Source organism: Phaethon aethereus, assembly GCF_964289735.1.
Source record: "Phaethon aethereus genome assembly, chromosome: 18".
NCBI lineage: Eukaryota > Metazoa > Chordata > Aves > Phaethontiformes > Phaethontidae > Phaethon > Phaethon aethereus.
In genome coordinates, this window is record NC_138594.1 from 9,286,202 (window position 1) to 9,299,175 (window position 12,974).

Here is a 12,974-nt window from a genome sequence, read left to right on the forward strand (position 1 = left end):
TTAAAAGAATAGTAATGAATATCCAGAGATAAATAAATAGTAGAAAGCAGTGCCTTTCAAGTACTGTCATAATACTAATCATAACACTCCTGCAGTTCTTTCAGGAAGATCACTCACACATTTCACAAGCAACTACAACAATTCAGAAGAATCCTGCAAAATACAGCACTGTTATCCCCACTCCATAAAGGCATGAGTGACTCTTCTCAGCAGAGCTCAGAGTAAAGGTGCACAGTCAGAAATCAAATTAAAATTAGGAACTCAGACCTTTGCTTTAATTACTAGGAGCCCTTTCTCCAGGTTGAGCTTGGGTGCCCGTCCAACGATTCTTGCACAGAAATGGGAAATGCTGTGGCTCGGAGCACACAGCATACTAGAATTTCATTAGCCAGCAGACAGCCCATTCAAATGATTCTGTACCCACTTTATATCAGCTGAAGCTCTGCTCTAAAATGGGTACTTAGGCTTTGCAAGCTTCTGGTTCTCTCTCTCTCTTACTAATCTATCTTGCCACAGAACCTTTGTTCTGCATTTTCCAGGGAGTATATTTTCACCTGGGCTGAACCCAGTCCCTCCTATTTCTAGGCAACACTTGGACTGGCTAGAAAAGAATATAGTGCTTTAATATTATGACTCCACAGAAAAAAAAATATCATCTCCTATGGTCTAAAACTTTCCTGTTTCTGCTGGTAGGAAGGGAGATACAGGTAATGCTGCAAGGTTTTCACTGAAAATTCTTTGCATCCACAAGAAGGCAGTCTGCCCATGGACAGTTTGCCTCACGAAACCTGTGGCTCAAGCATTTATTTCCCATGCTTGTATGTTTTTTTGTCTTTGCCTTTAGGTATTAATTAACAATTGGGTTTTCTATATAGTAATAGCACACACAGAGAAATCTATAAATTAATATTTTTAAATACAGGCATTAAAGGGGGAGGCGGAAGATGGAATATTTTATCCTGAACATTTATGTTTAGAGTGTTTTGGAAAGAGATGGTGCATCTTTAAATTCTCTATGGTATAAAGAAATGCATTAAGTTGCTGGTCAACTCTTTTAAGGTGTTTAAATGCATGGCTCATGACTGTTACGTAAAACTTCAATAGAGCCTTACAAACAACAAGGGTATAGTGTATTTGAAAATATGGTATACAGCTTGGAAACTTACTCTGAATTTCTCTGAGGTGTTGAACTTTGCCATCAGCAAAAAGTATTTTTAGTAAAGAGGCCTTGAATTTTCAGACAACAGAGATTTCATCAGGTTGGGTCTCTGATTTTTCCACTACAGAAAAACATTAAATAGCTAGAGTACTTTATTTGTAAGTATAATTTATGTTTTGATTCCATGGAGTAGAATTCATAAGGCTATATCATGCCCAGAAGTGAGAAGCAGAGCTGTTGGCCCCGTATATGCTTTGCAAAAACCAAGGGCAACGTTCCCCAAGGTGGGCTGCAAGTTCCAGTCTGGAAGTGCGCTTTGGCCTCTCCTGTGCAGGCACCAACTGCAGCCCTCTCTTCTTTCTGCTCCGTAAGCATTCCCAAAGTCTTTAGGAGCTGTTTTGTGGATTTGACAGGGCTTCGGAGCAGGCCCCATGTACCGCTGAAAGCTCAGCGATCATCTCTCCGCAGTGCCGGTATCTGCGTGCGCTGACTCAGCTCGCTGTCTGTCATGCTGGGCTTTCGGGGTGGGCGAAGAGCCGCGCTAGAATACCTTCCTCAGCCTTTCCGTACCACAGAATCCGGGCAAGATTTAGCCTTTAAACCAGTCATCCTATAATAGGGTGATGAGTTACTAAGCTTGTCTGTCATTAGGCTACAGGAAACCTCCTATTTTGCTGGTCAAATAATAATAATAGGGTTTTTATGTTTATTGTTATTTTTGTGTTCTTTTCTGGAATAGCTATGTGAAATTGATCTAACATGAGGGAAAGTGGCTGGTGTAGCACTAACCTACCTTATTACTGTGAACTGTGGTAATTTATTAGGCAGACTTTAAGGTAAACACACAGACTTTTTGTCTCTTACTTTATAGAAAGGTCAGTTTGGGCCCAATCCTGCTGTCCTTGGACCTCACTCCAGGTTCCTTTGCACCAGTGTAAATCGAGAGTAGTTCCACTGAAGCTGAGTCAGGCATTACCTTGCATAAACCAGCACACCTCCACTCGCTCGCAAGGCTGGCTCGATGCAGCTGAGGATCTGTATCAGTGGAGCCATCATGAAAACAACACATTTATGCTGGTGTAAAAAATGCTACACGTGAGGAAGACAGAAGGGTTTTTCTCTCATGGAATATTATCCCAGAGGTCACAGAGACTGTTGTCGGAGCCGGGCTCAGAGCACGAGCCCACCATGCTGCTGTGTTAGCCGTTGTACTGGGTGGGGGACACATGCTGCATAATATATTGCTACACTTCGTAACAGGGACCAAATTTCTCTCCCACATTATGCAAACGAACCCCTACTGAATGCAACGGCAGTTCCAGTTACTTCGCTGATAAAAATGAAGACTCTTTAAGGTTATTGGGGACTTGGGGGAGGGGAAGAGGAGTTGTTTGGTTTTTTCCCTTCAGCGAAAAAGTAGTTTAAGTGAAATGTGCAAGGCAGTGTTTAATTGCTTCCTGCCTTGTTTGTACATAGCAATTTGGCTGTTTATTGGTTGTCTTTGTTCAGATTTTTATTGTAACTTGTTGCTATATATGCAACCAAGCATATGTTAAAGTTCAAACTTTGGTACATAATAATGCACAATTTTATGTGCTTTAAAACTTTGTAAATACATAGATGAACAATGTATGCTGTGCTAAGTGTGATCTTGGGACTTGACACAACAATATTTTCATGCATATGTACCTGCAAATGGTTTGAAAAGAGAAAAATATATCTTGAGGATGGCCATGAGCCAAGAGTAAATGAGTGCCGTATGACTCATGCTTCTTTAATAATTCCTGAAAGAGGCATGTATAGTACATAAAATAGACAATAAAAATAATTTTCAAGACTACAAATATTTTTTATAACTTCAGATATTAAATACTATTTTAGAAAAAAGATTGGTTGGTAAAAGAAATCTTAGGTTTATTCAAGTGAATCATTGTCATAAAAATGTTCTTAACATAGATTTTTTTGTTTGATCTAATATCATAGAAACCAAGCTCTTTTAAGATGTAGAAGACTTGAAGTGCTGTTGCATTCTTACAACTCCTGTGATCTTCTAAAATTATGTACTTCAAGCCTTCTCCCTTATTAACAAAAAAATGCTAGTGTATACATTCACATAATCCTAAATACCATGTGTACTTGTGTATAATCTTTAAACTGTATTTTTTGAAATAGATTCTATCTGACCATCATCAGGTACCCATGTATGTGAGCATTACAATCCATGGCAATCTGAATGTAATTTGTGTTTTTCTCTGAATTCTTTTATTTTTATTGGAAAGTGACTTTTTCTACGGCCAAGCTTCCAAATACCGTCTCCAAATCTTTATTTTGGCCTGCATATTCAGAAAGCTAAATGAAGTAGGCATGGCTTCCACAGTCTGTGGGTAAAAATAACCTCCCATCAAAGTCAACAGAAAGTGAAATTCAATTTAGGTAAATGTAAATGCCTTAATACAGAAGTGATGTCTGGGTAGTCAGATCTGAAGTGGCATCTTTCCAATCCGTGTGTTGCAACTGCAGAAGTTGCTGGCATACAAGCACCTTTGCATCAAGGCAGCGAACAGCATAAAAGCCTCGCGGGCCGACAGACTGAGCCCTCTTGCTCCAGGCCCGGGGGCTGCGGGCAGGCTCGGCAGCTTTCAGCTCTGTGTTTACAGTGACAGCCAGGCAGAATCCGCTGTGCATTTCTGGGGTGAACCCGTGCTTTCAAGCCACGTTGTAAACTTACTGTGTTGTAGGTATGCACAATCTGCTTGTAGTCGAGGAACACTACCTGTTGAGGGAATTACCTTATAAAAGTGAAACACACCCTTCCGTTGTGATTCCTCTGTGTTTCACATAATTCTTGTACGCAGAAAAGCACAGCCACGTTTCTAATGTAGTATAAAACTGGGTTAGTGTATTTAAGCACGAGAAATAAGAACAACTCCATTTTGAATGCTGAAGTGAAACTGGAAGGATTCTGCTTTGGGTCCCTGTTTACCTTGTTTCAAAGATGGACAGGTTGCTATATGTATTGCAACTATCATACTGCCTGAGCCTCTCAATGTTTCATGTACTGTTCTGCCTTTTGTACAGATAATGCCATAATTGGAATAAGTGACATGCCCAAGGTCACACAGCGAGCTTGTGACAGAGCAGGGACACAATTCTCTGGCTAGCATCCTTAGAACATCATCAATTATTCATAGCTTTTGCACAAGTATATATGGTAATGTAAATGTTGACAAATGTCTGTATTTCAGCCATGACATGCCAACTCATTGCAAGCTTCAGAATAACAGCATCTTACTGGAGTATCTGTGGATATTTTCACACACGGAAAACATTTTAACCAAACCACAGCCAAAGTGGAGTTAAGCAGCAGGGCAGAATATCTCTTAAAATGTAAGATAAAACGTAATTGTCAGTCATTTCTGCTTCCTTGATTTTTTAATTTCAAAACATTGTTACCACATTTAGTAAGTTAGTAAAAGAAAAAAACCAAATGCAAGTAATTAGTCATGTACAGTAACCTAACAAATTAAGTAGAAAAAACACCGCAAGAGAGAGAAGGATTTTTGTGTGCATGTACTTAAATCACTTTGGTGCATTTTTGCATGTAACATGCATTTTTTAGGGCCTGATTGTTCGTATGTTTTGCTTGCCCGAGCTGAGATTTCTTCTTTATATAAGAAGATAAGTAGGTGAACAGTGCAATTCTCACAGACCTTTATAACAAGTTTGCCATGGTTTCTTGAAGGACACTGCTGGTTTATAACTGCCTCTATGTTCTATGCTGTTTTACTGAAATGCTTTTAAACCAACTGGAAAGGAGCTAACTCTTACAGGCATGTTTTTGACTCGTTCTTCTGACAGCAAAAGATAACCATTTAGCTGTTCCATTCAAATGTATTAACTTATATAAACTGTCATCTCGCTGAGCAAACTATTAATTTATTTTTTAATTCTGTCTTTAAATAAAAGCTTTGGGTTTGATTTGGGTTTTTTGTTTCTTTTGCAAACACAGGAAAAATCTTTATTAATAAGCTTTGCTATTCTCTTCCCCAGACTGCTGTTTTCAAACTCTCTTTTCAAACAATATATGTTCATTTAGAAAAGGGTTATTAAAATGTTTCTATTTTATTAAAGTTTTTAATTAATAAATATTAATTAATTAGTCCTAATAAATCAGTAGGATTTCTGCTCGTTACCTGTGTGAATAACAGATCTAATTATTCTGATTTTCCAGTTCATCTTTATTATAGCAAATATGATGGAAAAAAATTCAGGTAGAATCATCTGCTCTGCTGCTCACATACACACTCAGGAACAAAGAAAAAATGGTAAGCTGAGCAGCAATTTTTGAGCTTTATAAGCTAATACTAAGTCAATTTAAGGACAAAACAGCCTTTTGTACCAGTAAATATAAATGCTTGGTTTTGGAAATGTTACTGAATTTGGTGACATGGGCATTTTTTCAATTGAATCAATGTGATATTATTCAAATTAAATTATTTTAAAATTTCAACCAAATTTGACTTTTCAGGGGAAAAAAGGCAATGCCAAAATGTCTTGGCCAGCACTGTTTGTAACCACTTTCTGAAAATCCTGACGGAAAACATTTCACGTGTGGATGCCTTCATGAAGTGGTGACAAATAAATCTGCACTAGATGACTGGGTTGAAACACCCTTCTGTGAGAAATGCCAGCATCTCCCACTGCTGTTGATTTTAGTGGCACTTGGGAGTGCTCCTCACTTCTGAAAATCAGGTGTTTTGTTTAAGCGCTTAATATTAGTCACACGTGCATGAGAATGTGGCTCCGGTTCCCCTCAAATGTGACCATTTCTGGACCACAAAAGATTTTGCCGCCTACATGGGGGTTCTTCACAAGAACATGCACGGCCTTTGCCTTTTCCCACATTGCTTTTTAAAATGTTTGAGAAAGGAAAATGTTGGGATTTTTTTGCGTATCTTCTTTTTTCCTGAAATGGTGGCAGAAAGAAGCTAAATCAGAACCTGGGCTTGAATAGTTCAACACCCAATTCTCATGGCTATAGATGCTTTGAACCCAGCCCCAGCAGAACAAGGATTTTTTCAAGCATTCTCGGGGGGCACACTTGCTCCTTCCCCCTTCTGTGCCTTGTGGTTTCGTTCCGATCCTCTGCTCTCTCGTGGCTCCATCCTGATCCCTCTCTTCCTCGAGTCTGAGTCACAAGAGCAATAACCCTGCTTGCTTCGACCTACTCAGTGCCTCAGCTGTTAGGGTAAAGCCCACGCTCCCAAGGGACTCACGTTTGAGTACAACTCCAGGATTGTCAGGGCTCTGGCTGGCAGTGCTGCCGAGGGGACAGTCTAAGGCTCTATTTTAATCTTCTGGAGTCCGGCCAAACACTGGAACGGAGCTGCCAGCACGAGGGGGGCCCTCCTGCTCACTGCGCCTGACCTCCCATCAGGAGAGGTGCTGGTGTGTTCCTTCTCAAACTACTAGGGCTCTTTCATTGCGCCTGACCTCCCATCATGAGTGCTACCAGGGATCCAGCTTCGACTGCAGGGCGCTTAACCCTGGCGCAGACCCAGCACACGAGCTACGCGCTGCTCGTCTCCAGATGCAAGATGCACCGGGTGTAAATTCACGCGCCGCAGGCTCAGCCGGAGGGGGCTGTTTCAGGAACTTTGTAAAAGCAGCCACGGAGCACCACCGACCCCTCGCCCTGTCTTACAGAGGTGGACATACCCCTGCACGGTTTTCAGATCTCCTTTTTACTTGGGAAGATGCGCGTAACCAGCATTTCACATGTGTTAGAGGTCCTAGCCTGAATCCGTACTCCTGCAGCTGACTCTTATCTTGACCACAGATACACGCTCCGGTCTTGAGCGGTATCGGCTCCGCAGCCTGTCCCCACAGACAGCGATTAGGTAGTGCCATGGACCTCGGGGAGGAAGCCTGCAAACGGCTGCGAAGCACAGAGTGCGCCTTACCCTCCCTCTGACGCCCAGAGATGTGAATTTTACAAAAGACCGTTAACAGAGGTTAGCAGATCAGCTAAGTCATTACAGGTTTTACTGCTCAGCTTTCCAGAGTTCTCCTTCAATACAGGCAGCAAATATAGCAGCAGCCTCCTCCTGCCCTGTACTCCTGTTTGCTCAGAGCGCCAGGACGTCAGCCGAAGCCCATCCTGCACACAAAGAGCTTTTCCCCAAAGCCAGCGATCTCCAAGCTGGGATCTTATTTATTAGCAACTTCCCATGCTGATTTTTTCACACTTGCTGCACATCATAAACAACCACATCACCCTCCATACCAATCTAACACACCTTGCAACACTGCGGAGTATTTTACATTGAAAGAGAAATATATTTTTACCAGCCTAAGTCAGTACATCCTTATGAATTCCATTAGTTTGCTACTGCCTGCGCCCATCGGGTGGGCTCCACACAGTTACGCAGGTTTGCACCTCAGCAGCCTCAAGACTCCGATGCAGCTGTGGTGACAAGAGCACGCAGCGGCGGGAAACCCTCTGTCCCGTGGAGGGTCGGGCGAGGACCTTGGTACCAGCCACGGGCTGACGCTGCCCGGCGCCCCTCGCCTTTGCTGCCCGAATGCCCACCGGGGCGGGGGACCGGCCAGGGCCCGCTGCCGGGACCGCACGGCCCCGCCCGCGCGCTGCCCGCACACAGCCGGGCCGCGCCGGACGCCGCTGCCCGCCGCGCCTCGCACCCGCCCAAAATGGCGTCCGGCGGGAGCCGGGCGGCGCCCTCTCCTGGGCAGCCTGAGGTAATGGCGGCTGCCAGGCTTGGCTTGGGGTGCCCTGCCAAGTTTGAATTTATACCCCAATGTGGTCTACGGGCTTGGCGGGGCGCGGGAGGGGTGAATGATCCACGGATAAAGTGGATAAACGAGTGTGATGAAAAAAAGCCCTCTGGTGTTTTCCACAGTCCCTGGGCCCTTAGCTGCGACGTTAGAGCAGGTCCATGCTCCAGACATGGCGCCCACATTGCTAAAGCCTGCCTGGATCGCTTCATCTACACCAACCTTCGATGGCCGCTGCCACCACCTCTCAGGTATTTATCATTGTCGGGGCTCTGAGGTGACCCCGAGGGCGCCGGGCGCTGTGGCACAGTGGGGTGCGGCAGGCGTGCCTTCGGCTCACCAGCGCAGAGCCAGGGCCAGCCTGAACCTCGCAAGCAGCAACCTGCAGCCATCACCACCAGCCTTAAATTCGCTATGCAGGGATCTGCATCGTGCCTTACAACCTGTAAGGGTTTTCAAATCAAAAGAGGCTGAAAAGCGCTGCTCTAAATCACTAGGAAACACCTGATGTGCAAAAACATTCAGGCATGGGTCCATGTGGATGAGGCATTTCAACAACCATGGGCAGCTTGTGTGTCATCCACGCTGGATGAGTCTCTGGAAGATGGTTTGCACATGCATTCTTGGCAAAGTTAAACTCATAAAGACTACTCTGTTTGAATGATTGCATCACCACAGGTTTCTGAGTGACTCCAAACTCAAGATGCATATTTTAAATCTCCCCTGCTGTTGCTGATAATTTGTTCCATATTTACCATATTACTTAGTACTTGCAAATGGGGTTTTTTTTTAGAACGTAAATGTTAATTAAGTTAGATAGCCGTGGCCACAGCAGGCCAAACTCATCTCTGACCCTTCATGCCATTGCAGTCCATGGTTTTAACATTCAGGATGAATTTAGCAATATTGACTTTCCCCCTACATTAATCCCTTGTACTTGAAAAGAAATGGAGCCCTCTCTTCTGCGTAAGCTCAGATGGTAACTATTTCTGTGTTGAGCTTTGTGCTGGCATTGGGGCCTACAGGTTTTCAAAGGACGAGGCTACTGAAACTGTATTGCTTGTTAAAATATAAATAGGTGATTAATATATACAATTCGGGACTTATTCAAAGACCACAGTTCTTACATCTGCATCTATCAAGGTAGGGTTTGGGTAAGAATGTAGGTAAAATAAAAGGCTTAATGTAACAAGCTTTTAAAACCACATTTACTCAGCTGGAGTTTTTCTGGTAGTATTTTTCCTTAAAGTAAATCAACTAACTCCCACAATATCGGAAAAAGAGGCAACTCAGAAGAAAATTATCTCATGCACATGTCTCCTACATTCTGTAGTGATTGCATTTAGTGTCCAGTATTGCATTTTTAAAGTCCATTGAATAAAATTATATTTAAGGCAACACGGTTGCCATTTATGAATAGAATATCCTTTACACGCTTGATGGTAACTTTCACTTTGGAGCAAGTATGAAGTAAACGAGCTGTTGGGCCCACTAATGTGCAAGCTGATGAGTGGTCCATTGTTTTTATTTTATTATTTTACTTTATTATTTCTAGCTTTATTATTTCACTTTCAACAAGTTCTACATTATTTACATATTATGTTACATATATTACATATACCTATGTATATCAGTTTACAGAAAATCAGTTCAACCAATGCTGAGGAAAAATATTTTAGCTTTGGCAATTAATTTTAAAAACAAACTGAAGATTCATTTTAGCGTCCACTGAAGCTGTTGAAAGCTGGAGAGAACACAGCTGTACTGAGCATCAGCTACCTGATTACATTCCAAGCAGGCAATAATCTAGTTTTCAGCTTTCATGTTAAAAATCTCATTTGAAGTGACAAACTAATGCCTTTCACTGGTATTTTTCTTGCTAAATGACTCCTCTATTTGTGGTTTAACCAATTATTTTAACTTTAATTCTTTGCCAAATGACCAGATTTACCACATACAGATCCATATTAATGCATATTAATACAAGTAGTAAAGTATTTCATCCTGTTCTGGTAGTCAGACTTCAGAAAGGTTCAGAAGGATCAGTAGAGCTTTATAAGAATGACTCAGGTATTGGAAAACATACCTTAGAGCAAGATACCTAGGCAACTCTTTCTAGTTCATTTAGCCAAGAGGTGACTAAGAGCTATTAGCTCCTGTTCAGTATGTATGTTCATGAGAAGGATGCTTCTGATTGTAAAGGTGTCCTAACATTGAAAAGAAAGTGCATTGTGAGACCCAGGGCAGGGGTACTTGGAGCTGTTTTGAGTAGAAATAAGGAGTAAAATTAACTTTTGGAGAAACTTGCTGAAGATTGACTTGCCCTTTTCACTGAAATGCCGCTCTAAATTCACATTTCTTATTGGATGTGGGGGGAAAAAAAAGGAATTATTTGCCTCCCAATACCTTTTGTTAAGTAAGGAAAAGCAAAAAATGTGACTTATGATGAACTCTAGAAGTATACTTAATACAATGCCATAAGATACATACACCACGGCATGTATTGCCATGAAAAATTTTAGGAGGAGCTGTGCTCTCAAAATAGTCTGTATTTGGCCCTTACGCATGCATTATTCATGTGCACACATGATTTCTGTGAGAATTGAGGTAAGTGAATAAAGATGAAGTCATTAAAGGAAAAATCAATTCAGGTGGTCACACTTCAGCACAATTTGTGTGGCCAAGGTCTGTTTTGGGGTTTTTTTTAGGGCTATGTGTGAAGTTATAAGAAAAACTGAAGAATGGATTGAACTTTGACTCTGGAAAATGTTTCTTGTATGGCGGCATTCTTCGAATTGAAAAATACCTGTTGAATACTTTTTCATACTGGATGGTACAAGATAGCAATTCCCCTCTTTAGTGTGAAATTTGTGGAAAAAGAACCAGTTTTCCCCATTCCCTTATAACTTCACCATGTGCATTTGGTGTACATATTTCTCAGCATAATTCAGCTAGTCCTGCTGGTGGTAAGAGTTAATGTCTCCCATGCTTTAAGTCATACAGGAATTATTTTGGTCTACATTGTTAACTAGTCTAAATAGCCTGCATGTTAGCAGCCCGCTGAAATGAAGCATAGTTTTAGACTCCACGTGATGCTTAGCAGTTTATTATTAGCTTCGTATTTTGTGGACTTTCATAACACACAGTCACTGTCCTTTTGTAATAAAAATCAACAGCTGTGGAAAAAATGGTGCAGTTGGGCTGTACCTATTCCTCTATGGCCTTTCCCTGTCCTAATCCACTGAGCCCTGCTGGAGAATGCCAAGAGCCCTGAGCAGTAGGGTACTAATACCTCTGTGCTGCTTAATCAGTTTGGCGGATGAGTAGGTGATCTGATTGATCAGGTTGTTGCCCGTCAGGAGTGAGTACTGGGTGACCTTGCCATCTGTGCAGTGCCTGCCTGGGTATGGGAGCATCTCCTCCTGCTCTTAGTGCTGACTTGGCCCCAGTCTACGGCCAGAGAACTTGTCATTCCACTGAGACCTTGGAAAAGACATTGGAAAACTACTGGCAGTGTGAGAGGTCGTGACTTAAATCTTCCAATATGAGCAAATACACAGCCCTCGCTCTACCCTGTACCCGCTAGGCTGGCAAGAAGGCATGGGTTGAAAGTGCAAATTAGCATGCTTTGAAGATTGTTTTGGTGAAGATTGGTTTGGTGTGAATTGATGGGGGCCCAGGCAAAAACACTTGTAGGAGCACTGAGGCTACAGAATAAATAAACTGGGACTTGGTGCATCCAGTTTTACTGGAAATGAAGTTAAGACACAACTTCACTTTTTGAAAGAAGTGAAGGATACTGGAAGTTGAATGGCCCCAATAAGAGTGTTGGTTCCAGGAGATGAACACAGGTAAGACCTGCCTTTTTGGATGCGGTTTGGCAGGAGTGAAAGTTGGCAGAGCTAAGCCAACAGCGAGTGCCTTAAAAATGCCATCCTTGCCCTTTTAGTTCTCTGGGTAATACGTTCCCTCGGGCTGTGTGACTGTACACAGCAGCACACTTTTAAGTACTTCCGTGCTGGTTTTGAGTATTGGCTGATGCTCTTTAGTTGCCTGTAGGCAGGTTTATAAATTATCTGCCGAGGCTTATTTTGTTTATGTGATTTCTTGAAACATGCTTAAACTTAGAAGATCTTCAGTCAGTATCTTTGTCTCTTTAAAGACATTCTGCTATAATACATGGCTCTTACTATTAGCCTTTGGGTTTCACAGAAGCTCATAAAAGCCTCTTGACCAGCAGATCTGCAATAAAGGTCTGCTTGCCATGAAGATGGCCTGCCTGCTTGCTGCTTGCTAACTGCTTGTCAAGGTGCCTCTTCTCCCCTATTTCAAGTTCATCAACTGAACTTCGTTGGCAACAGTAAACAGTTAAGTAGCTAAATGTCTATTCAGTGAGTGGCCTGCCAAGTTACCAATGCAAGCATATTTTCGTAAAGAAATATGCAGCTCAACTTGTGGTGGCCATTGAGAAGCTGAGCTGCAAAAACATCAACACCACAAGGACACAATATTTTTCTCTTGATTACAACACGCTCATTTATTTTGGAATTCTTATGCCAGCTGAGGACTACAGGGCAGTGACAGTAGAAGAGTTGTCCAGATGCCAAGGAAAAGAGAGAACTGTATACGTACTCCTGTCCTGAAACGGTAGAGGGAGGGAGAAAGGCTGGGTAATGATTTGAAAGAATACATTTCCATAAACTTTTTCAAGGGAGTCTACAGATTGCTCCCACAACAGATACCTGCAATACTTTGAAAATAGGTATAAAATCCAGCTGATGGTTAAATTCTCAGGCCTGCTTGTTCACTTGATGAGAATGCAGAGATCTGCAAATTCAGAACAACTTTTCTTTTAAAATTTAGATAAATTATTACCTTTCAAATTAGCTGGAAAAGCCATCACCTAATAGGGTACTTGTGGTGGGAGAAATCCTTATAGTATATATTCCTAGGGCGTGAGAGAGAGTGGGCTCTAACAGCTGACTGTCAGGCAGCAATAAAAAAATAAATAACTGTAATA